The sequence below is a fragment of the Pinus tabuliformis genome, chromosome X (genome assembly GCF_031772625.1).
Source record: "Pinus tabuliformis cultivar Carrire ecotype Pingquan chromosome X, CPIR1, whole genome shotgun sequence".
NCBI classification, from domain to species: Eukaryota; Viridiplantae; Streptophyta; class Pinopsida; order Pinales; family Pinaceae; genus Pinus; species Pinus tabuliformis.
The window spans coordinates 74,059,413-74,079,312 of NC_142308.1; positions in this window are offsets into that span (position 1 = coordinate 74,059,413).

Genomic DNA, 19,900 nt, shown 5'->3' on the forward strand with positions numbered 1-19,900 from the left:
AGCATCCTATTGGGAAAGAAGTGGTGACAGGAGATTGTTTTGGCAGAAGGGGAGTGGGGTCCTTAGGTATGAGGTGGCCAATAGGTAGTGGAGGAATATGCAGTGAAGTAGGAGAAACGTGACAACAATACGTCCATTTGGCAGGATGTAAGTGGCGAGGGAGTGGATAAGGGTGAATGATCAGCGTGAGCGGGAGCAGAAGATGGATTTCGGGGGGGTGTTTTACGATTTAGGTTTTTTCCTTTTCAGACCTCCCTTTGTGCTTGAACATCAGAGGGGCTCGAGGGGGCCGAATACGATCTCCCACCGTTGATCCGGGCGAGGTGGATCGTGGATGTTAACTCATGTTCCCACTTTATCATGTGGCGACAAAACATGTCTCATCAGAAACACTTTATTTACAATTTGAACCTATGATTAACTTAACAATTAAAATTAACATTAAATCTTAATCAACCACTCTTAAACGTTGTGGTTAATTAATTTTGTTCTAACTAATCTAATTCAACCATGATTACACTGTGTGGTTGATTATTCCTTTTTTTTGCTAAGGTAAGAAAAGAACCTTCTATTCAATTGAAGCTAAAATAGGTTACATAGATTACAACAAAGCCAAAGAGTTAGCTGGCACCCTGAGCTAAGGGACTTGAGTCAACTGCATGAGATTCCTTCTAAAGGCCCACAAAATAGAGCAACCTTCTAAGGGACCACAAAACAAAAATCAAGAAGACTGTAAGCAGACCTGAAGAGGAAATAAGGACAACGGTGAAAATATTTCGGGTCCGCTAGGTAGATAACCATCGAGTAGTTATTTCTCTCGAAATTCCTCGATCCTTCTCCTGAACATAAACTTGCAAGGAAGATATCCCAGTCCCGCCAACCAGCACAACAAACCTCAGCCGTAGATCTGCTTCCACAAGATCCAATGGTTGTAAAGGATATCGGGTAGGAAACAAGAGCAAGGAATATCCGCCCGATGAAGGCAGTATTCTCTCTCCTCTTTGGGCCACGTGTTGAACTGTTAATGGCATTAGAAGCTCTCCTGTTAAACCACTCAAGGTAATGATGACGCCCAAAAAGCACTGAAACTGTAGCAAAACCACCTTGTTCCATATTAAATCTCTTGGTTCCTCCATTTGGTTTCGTGCTCTTTCTCCTCTGCCTCTCATCCAACTGCGAGACCCAAATATGCCAAATCTCGGGTCATCTTTTTGTCAAACCCCTATCATCCATCAGATTAACTGTCAACTAGTTGATCCCCCTTCATGTGCTAATAATGCTCCCTATCTGTGCGAGCCAGAGTGTAGTAACCCTCACGTAGTTGTCCTGTGGGTACCGACTCCCACGAGTAGCACTTGTTGTCTCTTGTGCATCTCACCCCTTCATTAGCTAGCTAGTCTGCTACTCTGTTGGCATCTCTGCGCACAAGAAAAAATCTAAGGGTTCTAAGAATTATTAGGTGCGATTGAATTCGGTGATAGACCTACAAAAGTCTCCAGTGTTTTGAGACTTTGTCTAGTGCAGTGCACATGCCTATCCGTTTGACCGAATTAATTGTTAATTTCGAGTCTGCCTCGATGATTGTATTATGTAAATTGTACTCAATTATAATTTATAAGCATTGTTCAATGGCCATGAGTTCAGCCATATTGTTGGTTGCCCTCCCAAAATGAATGTGAAAGATGACTTTGATGTTTCCCTCTTCATCTCTTATGACTCCTCCATAACCAACATCCCTAGGGTTTCCTTTTGAGGCTCCATCTATATTGAATTTTAAAAAGCCTTGGGGAGGGGGTTGCCAGAAAGCCTTTCCTTCTAATATGTGCCTTGCTATCTTATTTATGCCTTGAGGGACATGTGACTAGAGTCCCAACAGTTCTAGAATGTGAGTGTCTCGATGACCAGGGGGTTTCTCAGGAGGTTGCTTCAGAAGGACATTAACCATTTCTTTGAGCTGTTTTAGGATCTGAGCCATGATACTTTGTGTTGAGCCAGCTTTATTTTTGAAGATCATGTTGTTACGTTCTTTCCAAACATCCCAAATCAAAAATCCAGGAATCAGATTCCAGGTTGTATTGACTGTTTCATTATCTGAGAAGTCTTTCCTCCAATTCTTTAAAGTTTTAGTGATGTCATTTTCGTTCCTGTCTGTTTGATTGAAGAGAGAGGCCACCCAATTCCATAAGGTTGAGGTGAAAAAGCAGAGGTTGAGAAGGTGATCCATCATTTCTTCCTGCAGGCCACATAGATGGCATCTTGATGGACCAGCAAAACCTCTCTTTCTGAGATTTTTCCAAGTTAGAATCTTTTTATGCTGAACCAACCACCTGAACAGTTTGATCTTCGTCCACTATGGGTTGTTCCGTAGGTCTTTCCATGTGTTATCAGGACTTGGATAGTTAAATCCTATGGTTATTCTTTTGTCTTCTTTGAGTTTTAGTATGCCCTCATTGTTTCCACCCCATATTAGTAGATCATTCAAGGTTGAAGTCAAAATTTACCTCTTTTCTAGAATCACTTCTAGAACTTTAGCTTGGGTCTTCAACGGGGCCTCTTCACTGTAATCTGGTACCTTCCAAATTCTCCATTTACCAGTGTCCCTTGACTAATCCCAAAAGTCACTTACCTTTGTCAGTACTTTGTTAATGGTGTCATTTTTTATGATGTCCAGTCCTTCTCTACAAAGGTTATGTTCCTACTGCCAGTTGTCCTCCCAAAACCAGGAAAGATTCCCATTTCTAATCTCCCAAAAACTATGTTTCTGAACTAACGCTCTATTCTCCCAAGCATTGTTCCAAATGTGTGAACCTCTGATGTGTCCTACCATTCGAATGTGGTCCATTTCCTACCAATCCATTTCATATTTTTTCTTCTAGAGTTTAGCACAGGGGTTTCTTATTTCTTTTAGCCATATCCACCAAAGTTTTTCCCCCAAAACTTTGCTTAGAGTCTTCGAGTCATGGAGACCCAAACCACCATGGGTTTTGGGTCTGCAGAGCTTGTCCCAAGCTACCAGAGCCCATTTTGTTTTCTCTACCCCTTTACCCCAAAGAAAATCTCTTTTGATATTCCTAATTTGTTGTAAAACTCCTATTAGTACAGGAAGGGCTAAAAACATGTAAGTTGGAATGGTTTGTAATACATCCTTTGCGAGAACAAGCCTCCCTGTAAATTCAAAGATCTGCTTGTCCAATTGTTGACTTTGTTCTTCAATTTATTAGTTAGTGACTCCCAAACGTCCTTACTCAGAGGTTTGTTAGTGAGGGGCATTCCCATATATTTTGAGGGAAGATGATCTCTTTGAAAGCCTAGAATTCTAGAGAGATTTCTTTGAATTGATATATCAGCGTTGTAAAAGAAAACTTTTGATTTTGTGAGGCTTACCTCAATACCAGCAGCCATTGCAAAAATACAGGATTTGTTTGAAAGCTTTGGGTTACTTGACTGTGGGTGTGCCTTACAGCATAGCATCGTCCACAAATTATTGATGAGTCAAAATGTCCCCATTTTGAGTGAGTCTGAGTCCCTGGATTCTTCCTTCCTCCTTGGCTGAAGTGATTGCTCTGCCCAATCTTTCCCTCATGAGAATGAAAAGGAAGGGGGAGAGAGGATCTCCTTGTCCGAGGCCTCTCAATGGCTTGAAGGTTCTAGATGGAAAGCGATTAAGAAGAATTGAACAACTAGTAGTGGTAACAAGAGCCATAACCCATCTTATCCAATTGTGGTCAAAGCCATATGCTTTAAGAACTTCCCTAATATAAGACCAGCTTAGATTATCATAAGCTTTCGATATGTCCAGCTGTATTATCATACCTGCTTGCTTATTGGTCTTGAGGTAATGAACCACTTCATGAGCTTGAATGCTATTATTGAGAATTTGTCTACCTTCCACATATTCAGTGTGCTCCTCTGACACTGGCGTGGGAAGAAGGTGTTTGAGTCTGTTAGAAATTACTTTGGAAATGATTTTGTACACCAAATTTCATAAAGCTATGGGTCTGAATCTATCTAGAGTCATGGATTTTTCCAGTTTGGGGATTAAGGCTATGAAGGATTCATTAAGAACTCTTAGAACTGATCTTGATTTTCTCGAGTCCTTCACTACATCAAGAATGTCATGTTTGACTATTTCCTAGCATGTTTTGAAGAGGTCTACATTGAAACCATCTAGGCCTGGAGCTTTCCCATTGTGCATCTCTTTGATTACCTCATTGACCTCTTCTTCCGTCACTGGCCTATTGATATTGTAATTATCTTCCCTGGTTACCAGTTTTGGAATATACTTAGTGAACTTTTAGTAAATTGAGATCTGTCTGTAATGGTCTCCTCTGCTATACTTTGAAAATGTTGAACTAGTTCAGATTCCATTTCCTTGTGAGTATTTAGATCTTTTCCTTGAGGATCTATGAGTTTCGTGATCCGATTGTGTGCTCTGTGTTCCATGGTGGACTTGTGAAAGAACATACTATTTCTCTCCCCTTCTTTAATCCATTGCACTCTAGATTTCTGTCTCCAGAAGATTTCTTCCTACTGGCATATGTTGTCCCATTCTTGTTGAAGTGAGTCCGCTTGCATTTTCCTTTCCTCTGTGAAGCCTTCTGTGATGAGAATTTGATTAGTTTCCTATAAAAAATTTTCCACTTCTCTTTTGGCTTTAAAAATGTTGCCAAACTCATTTTTGTTCCATTCTTTGAGCCTTCTTTTGATGTGTTTGAGTCTCTGATGCAGGAGGAACATTTTTGTTCCTTGGGTGGGCATTTCTTCCGCCCACCATTTTCCAATATTAGTGATGAATTCAAGGTGAGTAAGCCAGACATTTTCAAATCTGAAGGGTCTATTCCTCGAGGTACCAATAAAAGAAGCTTCCAGCTAGATGGGCCAATGGTCTGAGCCTTCGAAAGGGAGGATGAAAGCTATCATGATACAACCGGTGAGAAGGAAATCCTCCGAGATTATGAATCTGTCTAATTTCGAGGCAACCTGGGAAGTTCCTCCTCTCTTGTTATTCCATGTGAATGTGCCATATATTGTCTCTATATCCACCAGTCTCATGTTGTTAAGGAAGTTTTGGAAGGTTATTGAGTCTCTACGAAGTTTTTTGGTCCCTCCCTTTTTCTTTATCATGTTAAAGTCCCCTCCCAGAATTCAGGGCATTATTGGGTGTCTCTCTCTCAGCTCTTCCAGAGAGGTGAGGAGTCTAATTTGGTCTTCAAGAGGTTGAGGAACATAGACATTTGTGATCATGTAACATTCCTTGTCCCCGAAAGGTCGAATAACCATTGAAAGGTGGTTTCTAGATGCCTCAACATCCAGGATTCCAAATTTTTTAGGATTCCATAGAGTGATAATTCCCCCAACTGTATTATTTTCTTTGACTTCTAGGTACTCATAATTAATAAGTCATTTTCTATGCATTTCTCTGATTTTATCTACTGAGCATTTTGTTTCCTGTATAAACACCATGTCTGGTTTTTCTTCTTTTATTCTGATGCTGAGATTTCTTTGTTTTCTTTTACTCCCTAGTCATCTAATGTTCCAGGTTGTAAGCTTCATAATGATGGTTTTGTAAAAGAGTAACTGGTGAGATCTTTCATCTTACTTGAATTGATCATGAGTTTCCCATACTCTGTCAGCAGTTCATTCTATCTCTTTCTCCCTCTTTTATTGTCTGGGTTTTTGGTAGAGTGTCCTGATATTATCTCCATTGATTTAACCCCTCTATTATCCTAGCTATCGTGGTTCCTTTTGACTCCTACGACCTTTGTTTGAGACCTTTGGAGGAATATTTGTTGTACTCTATCAAACTCCTCTTGTGGTAGAGAGTCAATTGCTTTGTTGATTCCCTGCTCTAGAAACTTTTATAGTTCAAGGTTCTCCCTCTCAAGAATCTCCTACAGGTCTTGGTCCTCCGTACCTCCTTCGCTTGGGGACATCTCATGGTCCTTGCCAAGTTCCATAATGCTTGGTGGGTCCTCCTTTTTTCCATTGTATTCCTGTATGATTTCCATGCTATCCTATTTTTCCTTCTCTGTATGATAGTCCTCTGGTTTCTTGTTCATTCCATTCCCCCCCCTCTTCTTCTAAAATCTTGAAACTGTTATGACTTGGTATTTTTCTCTCGCTAGGTTTCTTTTGGGACATTTTTCGCCCTCCTTTCCCTCTACATCCCACTTTGGTAAACCCTTCAAGGTCTTTTCCTGTGTTGGTTTTCAGGTAGTCCTCCCTTTTGTTGAGTGGGCAGTCTTTGAAGAGGTGCCCATGTTCATGAAATTTACAGAATATGAATGGGATGTGTTCATATTCGACTGCTTGTACCCATTCCTCATAATAAACTTCTAGGATAACTTCATCCGAGAGTGCTCCCAATAAGTCTATTTCTACACAATTATGAGAAAAGGAGGTATATTTACCTCACAGAGTTGGTTTTGATATATTTATGAAATGCCCTAATTTGTTACCTATAGCTTTTAAAGATTCCGGGAACCAATAATCTAAAGGTAAGGAGTATAATCTAATCCATACCGAGACCGATGTGAACGTTTCTCGCTTCGTAACAAAGTTCATCACCCAAGGTCACATGCAAAGGCCTGTGGCAGCATAGAAGTAGGGTCCTCCTTCGAAAACTCTGTCTTTGTCCTCTAGGTTAGTGAAAACCACTGCGAATAAACCCTTGGACCTAAGATGTAGATTTATTTCCCCCTTCGATTTCCAGTTGTTTCTTATCCATGTGTACAATGCTTTCTCCATGTGCCATATACCCATGAACTTGCAAATGACCGCATAAGTCGCCATGTGATCTCTGTGCCACTGTAGTGCAGGATCATTTAAGACCACCCGAGGTTTAATGTTAGCCTTGGTCTTGTAGGGTTATGTCATAGATATGTTCTCAGTTCTCTGACTACTATCTTCAGAATTCGTTTCCCTCCTGGTTTCCTTGTGAGTCCCTTCCCTTTCAGGAGATTTGCTGCTTTCCAGCTTGTGAGTGCCAGTTGTCTTTGTCTCTACCTCCGTTGGTTTCCAAAAATTGTTCAGGCTCACCTCTTTGCTACTGCTTGAAACCACGTTACTGTAGGAGGGAGTGGAGATCCCTCCTCCTTGCCCCTCCATAGTTACCATCTCGCTCCTGTCGCCCCCTATTCAAAACCCTAGAGTGCACTCCTGTGTGGTTGATTATTCACTAATCTACATTAATTTTATTTAATCCATCCTAATCACACTTAAATTGTTTTATTAAAATAACCAATCTATTTCAATGTGGAATTTTGGCTAGAAGCACATTATTCAAAATTCCTAAGGTATTACTGATGCATTTTACATTATTTTTGAGTGGCATTTAAATTTGCTCACTTATTTTTTTTGGGGTACTTTTCATTGTTTTTTATATTTTTTCATATTTTTTTATCTTTTATTCTTTTCACGCACATGTATATATTTATATCCCCTTTGTTTATTTTTTCTTCATTTTCTTTTATTTTTTATTTTTCTATTTTTTGGAAATAACTTGTAGAATGAAAGATTATTTACAACATCTCATATACAAAAATCAACAGAAAAAAATCATCTCATCCTATAAAATATAGGACTCTAACAATGGCTCCAATGGGGATGGTACCCTCCTTGTGAGGTGTCAAGAACGTTGTAGATCAGTAGCCTTGATCCGTTGGGCATGATGTCCTTATTCTGAAACTAAATCTAATCCACCCTATGTTAATAATAAATATTGGAAAAAAATCATCATAAGCTTAGGACCTTCTCTCCAGGCTTCAATTTCTGATGTGAGATACCCTCACTCTTGCAGTAGAATAGTAAAATGATATGTATAATGATTCTAAATGAAACTGATTTAACTTTGAGGAAAGTTGTGTTTGAGAAGTCTATCATTGACAGGTCCACTAGGCAGTGTTTCTCCAGTCAAGTCCTTCAAGAAAAATTCATTATTTCCTCTGAAAGCTTGAATTTTATATGAACCTTTCCAAAAACTATCGAACTTACCATGATTGCATTTGTCTTCATTCCTTGAGTCCCACTTTAAAACCAGGTCACCTAACTGGAAATCATTTTCTTTTGCTCTCTTGTCATAGATATTTTTAATGTTGTCTTGAACAAGTTGATTTTTGTTATAGAACTCCTTCCTAGATTTTTGCAACGGTATGGTCTGGTTGATCCTTCTTTATAAATCATTAGTTTCCACTTGTGATTCTTGTAACAACTTTAACACAGTAACTCCTAGAGAAACAAGAAACACAACATCAACTCTATATACTAGTTGGAATGGAAACATTCCATTTGACTTTTTGGTTCTAATTATGCCCGCCATAGGGAATTAATCAACTTTTTATTCTCCTGTAGTAGCTTTTTGATGATGTTGACTAAACTCTTATTGGAGGACTCAACTATCCCATTTCCTTGTGGTTAATACGTAGGTGAGTGTCCTAATATTATGTGGTATTTGTTACAAAAATCAACCATTTTATTTGACTTGAAGGAAACAACATTTTCAGTGATAATCTTATGGGGACATCCAGACCTAAACATCGTTTTACCTTCTAAAAACTGGATATTGACAGTGTCTATGGCTTTTCTAGTTGGGATAGCCTCAATCCACTTAGTAAAGTAATCAGTGGTTGTTAAGATCCATCTATGTTTGCCTGAGGATCTCGGATGGATTTCAACAATGATTTCCAGACCCCATTGCTGAAAAGGAGTTTCAATTGCAATGGGTTTCAATGTTAAAGGAAAAAGCTTTCTCTTGCCTTAAAAAATTTGACACTGGTGGCAAGTGGTGACTTTCTTATGCAGTTCTACAAACAAGGTAGGCCAGTAAAAACCAACCCTTTGGATTTTGTTGGCTATGGTTTCCAATATAAATGAGCTCCAAACTCTCCTTGATGAAACTCCTCCATGACCCTATCTTATTCATCTTTCAATAAATAGTTTAGAAAAATACCACCAACATCTTTCCAATATACATTTTGATCTAAAATACAAAATTTCATAGCTTTTAGTTTTAGAAACCTGCCTTTTGTCTTAGTTAAACTAGGAGGAGCTTGTAAGCTTTTTAATACAAAAATAATGTCTACATACCATGGTGAGGTAGGAAAGGCCTTTGATACCTGTGGAGTCGCCATCTCTTCCTGTTCATCCAATGCAGCAATATAATTGATATCCAGTGCATGAAAATTGGACTTAACCATTAGCTTTGTGAATCCCTGACCTTTGATGAGATTTGTTGGTTTAATCTCAATGTCATACTCTCGAATTACAACAATCCATTTCCCTCTTCTACCATCTGGGTTAGTCTGTGTGAGAATATTCTTTACCACGACACTTGGGACAAATGCAATGATATGAGAATGTAGGATGTACACTCTAAAATAATTTAATTCCTTTATTAAAGAAAAGGCTTGTTTCTCCATGATGTTGTACTTTAGAGATGCATCCCTCAGAGCTATGTTGGAAAAAGCTATAGGGTGTTCATGGCCTTCACGATTTTTCTGTAATAAAATAACTGCAATAGTATACTAAGATGAAAAAGAAAAAATGATAAAATCCTTTGTAAAGTCAGGGCTTATCAAAACAGGAGCAATAGTTAAATCTAACTGCACTAAAGAATTTCTTGGCTTTCGTATTCCATTTTATTTCCATGTCTTTCTTTGACATATTTTTAATGGATCTTAAAATTTCAACTAAGTTAGAAATAAATCTTATGAGTAAATTTATCCTACTAATGAATGATTGAACTTCTTTCTTGTTTATGGGAGGTTCAATTTTCAGTATGGCTTCGATTCTGTTAGGACAAATTCTAATACCTTCCTTGGAAATGATATGACCTAGAAGTTTTACCTCCTCTAAACCAAAAAAAGTTTTCTTGGGGTTTAAGGCGATAACACATTTTCTCCACTTTTCAAAAATTCTTCTTAAATGCAGAAAGTGCTCTTCATTTGTCTTTGAAGACACAATTATATCATCTAGTTAAATAAAAATGAACTTGTCAATTTCATCAGCAAAGGTTATGTCCATTACTCTTTGGAATGTGGCCCCAATGTTCATAAGGAAAAGAAATTTTTACATATATAAAAGTGCCCCATGGTGTAGCAAATGTTACCTTTTGTTGATCATCAAAATGAACCAGAACCTGGTTGTATCCTGAGAAACAATCCAGCAGTGAAAATTTGCTGGAACCAACTACCTTTTGTAGGATGTGATCCATTTTGAGCAGGGGATAGTTATCTTTAAGAGAAACCTTGTTAAGATTTATAAAATCTACACAAAGCCTAATTTCACCTTTTTCTTTCTAGTAGGTACTAGATTTGAGACCCATTTCAAAAATCTGAGGGGTACAATGAAATTTGCATCGAAAATTTTCTTGACTTCCTTTTCTATCAAAGGAAGTAATAATGATTTTATTCCCCCCAATTTCTGTTTAAAAGTATTTTGATCTTCCCTGATGGGAATGGTGTGTTCAATGATACTAGTATCATAATATTTTAAGTCTCCATAGCTCCAGGAAAACACATCAGAAAATTATTTTAAAAGCTCAATGTACTTTTGTTTTTCTTTAGAAGGTAAGGATTTAGACAGCTGGATAATTTTAGGGTTCTCTTCAGTTCCTATGTTACAGTCCTCTACCTCAGCTCCTATTGGTTCTATTTTTGGCTTGTTGGCTACATCATCAAAGTCAAAAAGCTCTTCCAATGGTACCAATCCTCTTGGTAACACATTTTCCTTCAATTGCAAAACCTCAAGTTCTTCTTGATTATCATCAATTTCATTAAACACCATTTACTTTTCATTTTCATCTATATCATTTTCAATATCAATATTTATAGACTCAAACTCACATTTCATTTGTAAAAAGTTCTCTATTTGTTTATCATTACCGAAAACCTGCCAATATCTTATATTATCAGGCACAGTTGGATTGTGTTTTACTTCCACCACATATTTCCTATTGAGATGAAAAGGCATTTTGCAAGTGCTGGCTGAAACAACCAAGGCATCAACTAGAACATTTTGGCTTATAGGGATAAGAGACAAACCGTATTCTGAAAAGAATTGCAAAGAATCTAAGACTGTATTTCTATAGGCCCTTAGTCTAGAGTGTTTAACAACATATTCAACCTTAATTTGATTGATTATTAGCTCAGAATTCCCATGCAAAGAAATTTGTTTTGCTCCTAATCTCTTTAAAACTTGCAACCCTATTATCAGTGCCTCATATTTAGCTATGTTATTTGTGGACTAAAAATTAAGTTTGTAACCATTTCCCTTTGTCATGATTGTGGACGAATTTACAATGAAAACACCTGCCCCTACTCCATCCTTACTCACAACCCCATTGAAATTCATATTCCAAAGAGCCTCTCCCTCTACATCATTTTCTTCAGAATCCAATTTTATTTCCTTTGTATCACTCATCTCAGCTTCTAAGTGTGAAACTTCATTTTCTACACATTCATTATTGTATAAGATAAATGAATCCATTTTTGAATGTACTGAATACAGGGGGTAATTGTTGGGTTTGTCTTGACTACTAACCATGTACTTCATTAGTGTTTCCCTGTATAATCTTCTTGGCTGACCAAACACTGGAATTGTAGCATAAGTAATATCCATTTGTAAAGTACCTTGTAATTTTTCTCCTTAGGATCTCTTGGGCTGCTAAATTAACATTCACTTTTACTCTATTTTTCACCTTTATCCTCATTTTGTCACCTCATTCCATCACATTATCATTACATAACCCTACATTATAATTACATGATGAGTTCACATTTAAATTTTCCAAAGATATCAATTTCATGTATTTTGAGTAAATTTATGATTAAAAGTTAGAAAAATAACATGTATTTTCTTATACCTAAAAATGGCTTGAGTTCGATGACATTTGTAGATTATTTGGAAGCTTTCGAGGCACCTTGATGTGGCCTCCAATGCACAAATTCGAATTTCAACTCAAGAGGTGGACCACATTCCAAGGAGAAAGATCATGGAGATCTTTATATGTCATGGGATTTGTATCTAGTATTTAGGGATAAGTTGAGACAAGTATGGATCTAGTAGATATTTAAGGGATCTACATTTTTTGACTAGATATCCATAATTCATGAATAAATAGGAGGAACATCTTTCAAAGGAAGGATAATAGTTATCAATTATTCAAGAGCATCATATTTATGATTGTTCATTCAGCATGAATAATATCATTTTCTCCAAAAATATGAGTTATGAGTGCTGTTTGATTCTTAAGGTGTAATATTTGTTCATGTGTTTTCATTGAGGAATGGAAGTGTTGTGGAGGTAAATCCTCTCTGCGGATAGAGACGATCCCTACTAGCCCAGACCGGGTCTAGCAACAATCACACAATGCTACCACGCAAGTTCCTAATTGTAAATACAAAGTAGATGGTGAGAACCTACTTGGATTCCAACGCTAGTATTCGTCGAAGAAATGTCGCCCTCGTTCCTTTGCCTTGGCCGGTCACGATCCTCACGATCTCCGTGATTGGACACCTGCACATGCAAAGAACAACACGAAAACAAGCATAAAATCTAGTAGATGCAATTATATACCAGTCAGAAAAGATATAACTCAACATCAAACATAAGACAATGAGAGTGGAACCATAATGATAGTCATCTATTATTAATGAATAACAAAGAAGAATACAACCATTGTTCTGACGTCAAATCCTCCTTTGGCTGGGTAATCAGCTACACAAGTCTTGCAAAGCTTGTTGGGATGAGGAACAAGCCTCTCTCTCTTTGGGTGACAAGAATCTCCTTACTTAGATTTGGCCTTATGGGTGCAAAGAAGGCTCTTGCAGCTTCAAACTCTTAGACTCCTGGAACTATTGTAATTCTCACTAGCTTGCTCAAGGCATAGAGACAAGCTTTTATAGATAGAGAGGGAAAAGATAGGATCAACCACATTATTCATGGGATTGGCTTTATCACTTGGAAACTTCCATGAAAGGTGGAAAACCACTTTCCCTTCTATGGAGATTTGAAACCAAACCATCCTAGCTCAACATAGATTCAGTTGGTGAATGGGTTGAAGAGAACCTTCGGGAGTTTGGTGGTTGAAAAATTTACTCAATTCGGTTGGCGCGAGTGCGACTCTGGGACAGAGCGCCAATGGCGCGCCCTTTTTAGGGGATTTCCCTCATTAGCGCAGGGAGTGAACTGTGGACCCGCGCTAATGCAAAAAGAGTTGTTTTCATGAGTATTTTGGAGGAGATGTCTTCAAGGAAAATGAAGCTCATGCTTAGAGGAATATAATGCAAGTGGTTTCAGGTCATGTCACTTCTCACAGGTCCCGGAATGAGTCCTCCAGTTTACAGGTGAGGGGTAACAGGGACGGTGACAAACGGTGACAAATTGCTGTGTAACAGATGCCCCCTAAAGCATGAGGCCCGAGAGAGAGAGGGTTGAAATGCTTTACAAGAACATGCGTGACTGAAAACACAGCCGTCGAAGAACCTGCGCAAAGAAGCACAACTAATATCTCAAGTACATGATATATGTGGTATGGGTGCAGCCATCCATAACAGAGTACATAATAATCTAGATCCAAGGTATGGGCGCAGCCATCCGGAGAGGATCAATAAATAGACTCAGGCATGGTCGCAGCCATCCAGTGAATGAGTCATGTAATAATCATAATAATCCACAAATCGCAGCCTGGATTCCAATAGACAAAATCCAGGGTCTTGCGCTCCATCTCGACCCGAACAGAGTACAAGTTCGAGCATGCGAATGCATGAGTTGAAGTCGAACATGCATGAACATCATCTGATTACCAGTCAATAATGAAAACTGTTAACAGACGTGAGAGGTACCACCAATAATGACAATGGCCCTCAAGGTACTATAGGTACAATCTATGGCGTGTGAATCAATGAGCTGGCGTCGAACACCCGTAGAATCATTCGATCGGAGTCCAATGATGAAAACCTCACGTTGAACATGAAGAACCTGCCATTGAGGCATGCAGGCTCCAAGGCACCGAAGGGAGTCTCTAGATCAACTTCCTGGGTAATAAGCTGAAGTCGACAGGAAGTGATCTTGATCAAAGGTGGGCCATAGTGTTTCCCACATCATTGACACAAGACAGAGGAAAGATGTTGTGGTGATGCAAAATTGTGTGAGGTATCAGAGGAGGTGGTATTGCTACAGAGGTCAACTTCTCTTGAACATATCGGGGGCACCACAGTGGATTTGGCAGTATTTGACATCAAATGAGCAGAGGTCATGGTGACAAGGCAATGAGCAGATGAGAGGCCAAATAGGATAACCCAAACCCACGGAGGCTAGTGTAAAACAAGATGAGAGGTCCCCACCCAAACACGAATGCAGACTAGTGCCATGTTCAAGAGCGACATATTTCCGACACGACAATAATTATGGATCCATTTTCCCCACCATTGCTGGCGAGTACCCCAGTTATTTTTAACAAGCTTGATGGGGATAGCATGTGCTTGTGAGCATCATTTTGACGGAGTCCGATGTCATTAAGTTCTAACGAGTCTGACACAGGAAAAACTTGGCGTCTTTTCTTGTTTAGAGAGTTTGAAAAGACAACAGAAAAGAAAACTCCAGGGGGGTCCTTTTTCGTAAAGTTGTGTCTCCCGAGCCCGAAAAAGTATAAAACAATGATCGAAAGAACCGCCCGACCAGTATGATCGAGGAGTATTTTTCATTTATAGTGACATCGATCCGAAAAAGTAGAAAAGCGATCAACATCACATCGTTTCGTAACCATTTATGAACCGGAAACGATAAAGGTCCGACGATCTTTTCGTTTTTACACGGTCGGAAAAGGGTTTAAAGACGACCGCCTCTTATTTACTTTTAACGAGTCAAGAGGAATAACTCGACAATCTTTTCACTTTTAACGAGTCAGAAAAGAGTTGAAAGGTAACTCCATGATGACTTTTTCGTGTATTTACCGAGTCCGAAAAAGTATAAAATACAACTTGTTTCACCATCGAAGTTGCAAAAAGGACCTGTCATAGCACCAGAAGCAAGCGTAAAACCCATTTTCGACCAAAAGTATATTAAAATATTCAAAAATCAACTTTTTAAACCCTATTACAAGTCAAAAAGTCTATAAATGTGGTGAAAATGTAAAAAACCAAATTACTTTTTCCTTTTACCTTTTGCATAGTGGTAGTGGTCCATTTGGGGTGCAAACTTCGAGCAGTGATTACCACCAATCCGGGCAACCATTTGAGATTCCGCCAGTTCCAGGTAAGAGGCGCTCCCTTTAGCTTCATTTCCATACCTGTTTTTATGCATTTTGTTCCTGAATTGAGCCTCCGCAAGGGGGATTTTAAAATTTAGGGTTGCGCCCCATTGGCGCGGGTATCCGGCACGGGTCCGCGCCAATGGGGTGATTTACCCAAAGGTGCCGCGCCATTGGCGCGACTGTTTTAGAAACAATCGCGCCAACCGCGCGACCTAATTTTTCACTTAAATTTTCCCATCATTTTTGAAATTTGTCCGGTGTATATGCCTACCAGGGTTTCATTAATGATTTATTCATCCTTGTGGGTGCAGGAAACACGCAAAAATGGTGGTGGAATGGAAAGAACGAGAGCATGATGTCGTAGATGCCTTGGCCATCGCGGATGAGGGATGCATGAATGCTTTGAGAGACTGTGGTCTCAAGAAATTCTTCCTCACCTCTTATCTGCGAGCTCAACCAGAGCTATTACAGTTCATAGTGGATGCTTGGGATGTCGACGACCAAGTATTTTGATTACAGGATCAGACCTTAGAACTGGATGTATCTGATGTGTACTTCATTACTGGGCTGTCACGGAGAGGGGTGAGCCCCATTTTGACCGGAAGCAGGCCTTCCGTAGAGAAAATAGGTGAAGTGAAGGCTCGTGTGTGCCCAGAGGCACAATTTGGGAAGAACAGCGCCAAGGTGGATATCGCCACCATCCATGATTTGGTTCTTAAGGTGATACTGTTCACCATCACACGTGCAGCTGGGGTACAGGCGCCCCATGAGGCCAGCAAGAACCATCTGTTATTGGCGACAGAATGCCTCAGCCCCACCATTTTTGACTGGGCTACAACGGTGACTACTAATATCAAAAGGCAGCTTACAAAGTGTAAGCACGGGGGAGTGAAACAATTCGGGTATGGCTCGATTGTGGTATTGTTCTTCTTGGAACGATTACCCTTATTCCAGTACCAGGGAGCTGTAGTAGTGGACCCATTACCACGAGAGCCTAGGATGGCTCGCTGGGCAGCATTGATGCCTAGAGGAGGAGGGGGCCAGCAAATGTCTTCGTGGCCCGAGTTCTTCATATGGCTTCGCCGCCAGTTGATCGTGGTAGAGGACTGGCCATACGCGGGAACCAACTTCATGGGGGACGCAGACCTCCCACTGCCAGAGGGAGAGGAATGGGAAGAGGAGCTAGGTATGATCTTCTCTTTTTGATGTTTTTTATGTATTTTTTATTTTTTGTCAATACATGCATGTTCTGATGACAGTTATATATATATGCAGATGTGGGCCCAGAGCGACCAGCCGGTTTATCTCCTATAGCGAGGAGGGACCAACCTGCAGCTGACCCTCAGGCAAGGGGTGCCGTGGGGGAAGAGCTGGTGTAGAATCTCGAGGGACTTACCCAAGGGATTCCAGGCTATGCTAGATTGGCGGATGTGCCGTTCGCATACCAGAGGCACACGGTGGGGGTGTCGACCCGCATCCATCGTCTTTTGAGATGCTTGGTGCGCGCGGTGGCGTGCTATCATGAGCACCACCACGAGTAGACTCCTAGGTTTCTTTCATGCATATTTTTTGAGGGACATGTTGTCCAAGGATGTATCAGGATGAACATGTATTATTTTTGGGTTTTGTAACGCACACGGTGCAAACATTATGACACACATATATATATATACATATGCCTATGGTTTATTATTGTGCTTTTATGTGCTTGCTTGTATGATGTTTTGATTATAAATTACGCAAATGTCTATCTAATACATGATTTTCCAATGCATCAGATAATTTGTTTAATCGTCGTGGAATATGATGATATGTGATAAAATCAAAATTCCTTTCTAACAATTTAACACGTAAGTACAGCCTTAAAATGTGACAGTCTCTGACTGAATATCGCCCATTGAGCTGGTGGACGACAAGCTGAGAGTCTAGGTTAACAAGCAATGTACGAATACCAAGATTAATTGCCTCGGCTAATAATTCAATAACAGCGCTATATTCAGCAACATTGTTTGTAGTACAGCCTAAACATACACCTTGAAGGTCTGTCAACTCACCGTGAGGATCGTAGATCACCCACGCCGCAGAGGACAAATTACGAGTACTGCAGCAGGCACCATCAGCGAAACCAATGTAAGGTGCACCCGACATCTGCACAAGAAGCAAAAAGACACAATAAGGGGCAATCACGCTTTCACACCAAAACGAAAACATGAAAACTCACACACACACACACGCATGTACAAATCGAAGCGCATGAATTATGCATAGTACTTTTTCAAGTATAGCCCATTGCGGGGTTTATCAAGAGGATTACCTTCGTAGTCAATTAGCTCGTAGGCCCCTTTTTGCAACACTCTCTTTACAATGTAAGGGCCTAGCCACATGGGTTCGAGTTTGCCTACCCCCAGCTTGTCATTGGCTTGGTCGTATAGCAGGACAAGGTCTCCCTCAACAAAGGAACGAGGACAAATGGTATGGTCAAAATGAGTTTTGACTCTCTTCTTTTGAGCTTCGATAGCTAGAGAGGCTAAACGACGGGTCTTGTCTAACCGTTCTAGATAAAGGAGCCGTTCCTCCATCGCAGTGGTGTTGGGAAGCAACTCGACGGCTATTTTCAACAAAGGAATTTCACATTCTATAGGAAGGGTAGCCTCCAGTCCATGTACTAGTTGAAATGGAGTGAACCCGGTGGCATCCTTCACAGAGGTTCGGTAGGCCCACAAGGCGAGAAACAACATCAGATGCCAATTAGACTTATGCATGTCGACAGTACGTTGAAGCATCGTAACCAAAATCTTGTTAACAGCTTCAACCTGACCGTTAGACTAAGGATAGTACGGAGTTGAACTATCGTGCCGTAAGCCTAGTTGGGTCGTCAACTCGGTCATCATGTGATTACGGAAATGCTTTCCGTGATTTGTCACGATGGCCTGTGGAAGTCGGAACCGCGTAATAACATGATTGAACAAAAACTACGCCGCTGTATGACCGTCTTCATTTAATGTGGGCATCGCCTCGACCCATTTTGTAAAGTAATCGACGGCAACGATAATAAACCCATGCCCCCCGGCCGAGCGAGGCTTACAGGTTGTATAATCAATGCCCCATTTTGCAAAAGGCCCTACGGTCACTACACGGTGCAGCGGGACCGGTGGCGCACGCATCTTCCGCTGGTATATCTGGCATGCATGACACGAGCGGACAGCAAGAATGCAATCCTTAAAAATGGAGGGCCAGAAATAACCGGCACGAAGGATTTTTTGAGCTGTGGCATATCCGGACATGTGGCCACCACAGGCGCCAGAGTGGCAGTCATTGAGGACTCTCTCAGCTTCCTCGAGGGTAAGACATCAGCGGAGAACGGAGTCAATGTCGAGGCAGTATAGGGTGTCCCCTATGATCCGATAGGGTTGAGATTGATGGCGGATCCGCCGCCGAGCATCTTTGGATAGAGCGGGGCGGAACGAGGAGGTTTGTAAATACACAATAATATCCCCGTACCAAGGATCGAGGGTGCTGATCAGAAAAAGAGTTTCGTCAGGGATATGATCTTCTGAAAGAGAAGGTGCAGAAGGAGATGGCAAAGAACAGAGCAATTCAGCGAAGACCAGAGACTTCTTAGACTTGGCAGCAGTAAATTCCAAGTCAAACTCTTGGAGGATTACGATCCATTTAGAGTATTTGCCCCCCAACAACTGACGCGACAAAATGTATGTCATCAGGATACAGTCAGAAATCACGGTCGTGGTGTGCAACAGGATATAGTGCCGGAAATGTTGGATGGCGCACACAGCGGCTAATGCCAATTTCTCAATGTAAGCGTAGCGAGTTTCCATATCCAGGAGGTTGCGGCTGAGGTAATAGATAACATGCTCATTGCCATCATCATCATCCTGCACGAGAACTATGCCGATAGTGGTATTGGTGGCGACCAGATAGAGAGTATAATCACGATGATAGTTTGGAGGTCTCAATAATGGAGCGGAAACAAGGAGACCCTTGAGACGCTCAAAAGACTCCTGAGCGGTAGCATCCCAATGGAAGGGTGTGTCTCGCTTCAGTAATCGTGTAAAACCCTTAGCCACCTCGGCATAATTCCGAATGAATCGTCTAAGGAAATTTGTTTTGCCCTGCAAGCTCTGCAACTACTGCAAAGAAACGGGGGGAGGAAGATTCACGATGGCCTTGACTTTGAGGGGATCCAGACGGATGCCTTCTCGGGAGACGATAAAGCCGAGTAGTCGGCCAGATTCAATGCATAAGACACATTTATGAGGATTGAGCCTAATACGGTAGTGTCGACAGCAGAGAAAAATTTCGCAAAGATGGGAAGGATGGTCCTGACGCTTGACTGAATGAGCTGGAAGATCATTCAGGTATGGCTGTACAATGTGACGAATATCGTGAAAGGCATAGGACATTGCACGTTGGAAGGTAGCGCTGGGATTCTTTAAACTGAAAGGGAGCTTCTTATAGGCAAAAGTGCCCCAAGGACAGATAAAAGCCGTCTTATGCTGATCAGCGGGCGCGATGTTGATCTGGTTGTATCCAGAAAAACCGTCCATAAACAAATAAATTTCGCTTCCTACACACTCATCAATAACCTGATCGATGAAGGGTGTAGGGAAGTTATCCTTAGGACAAGCGCGA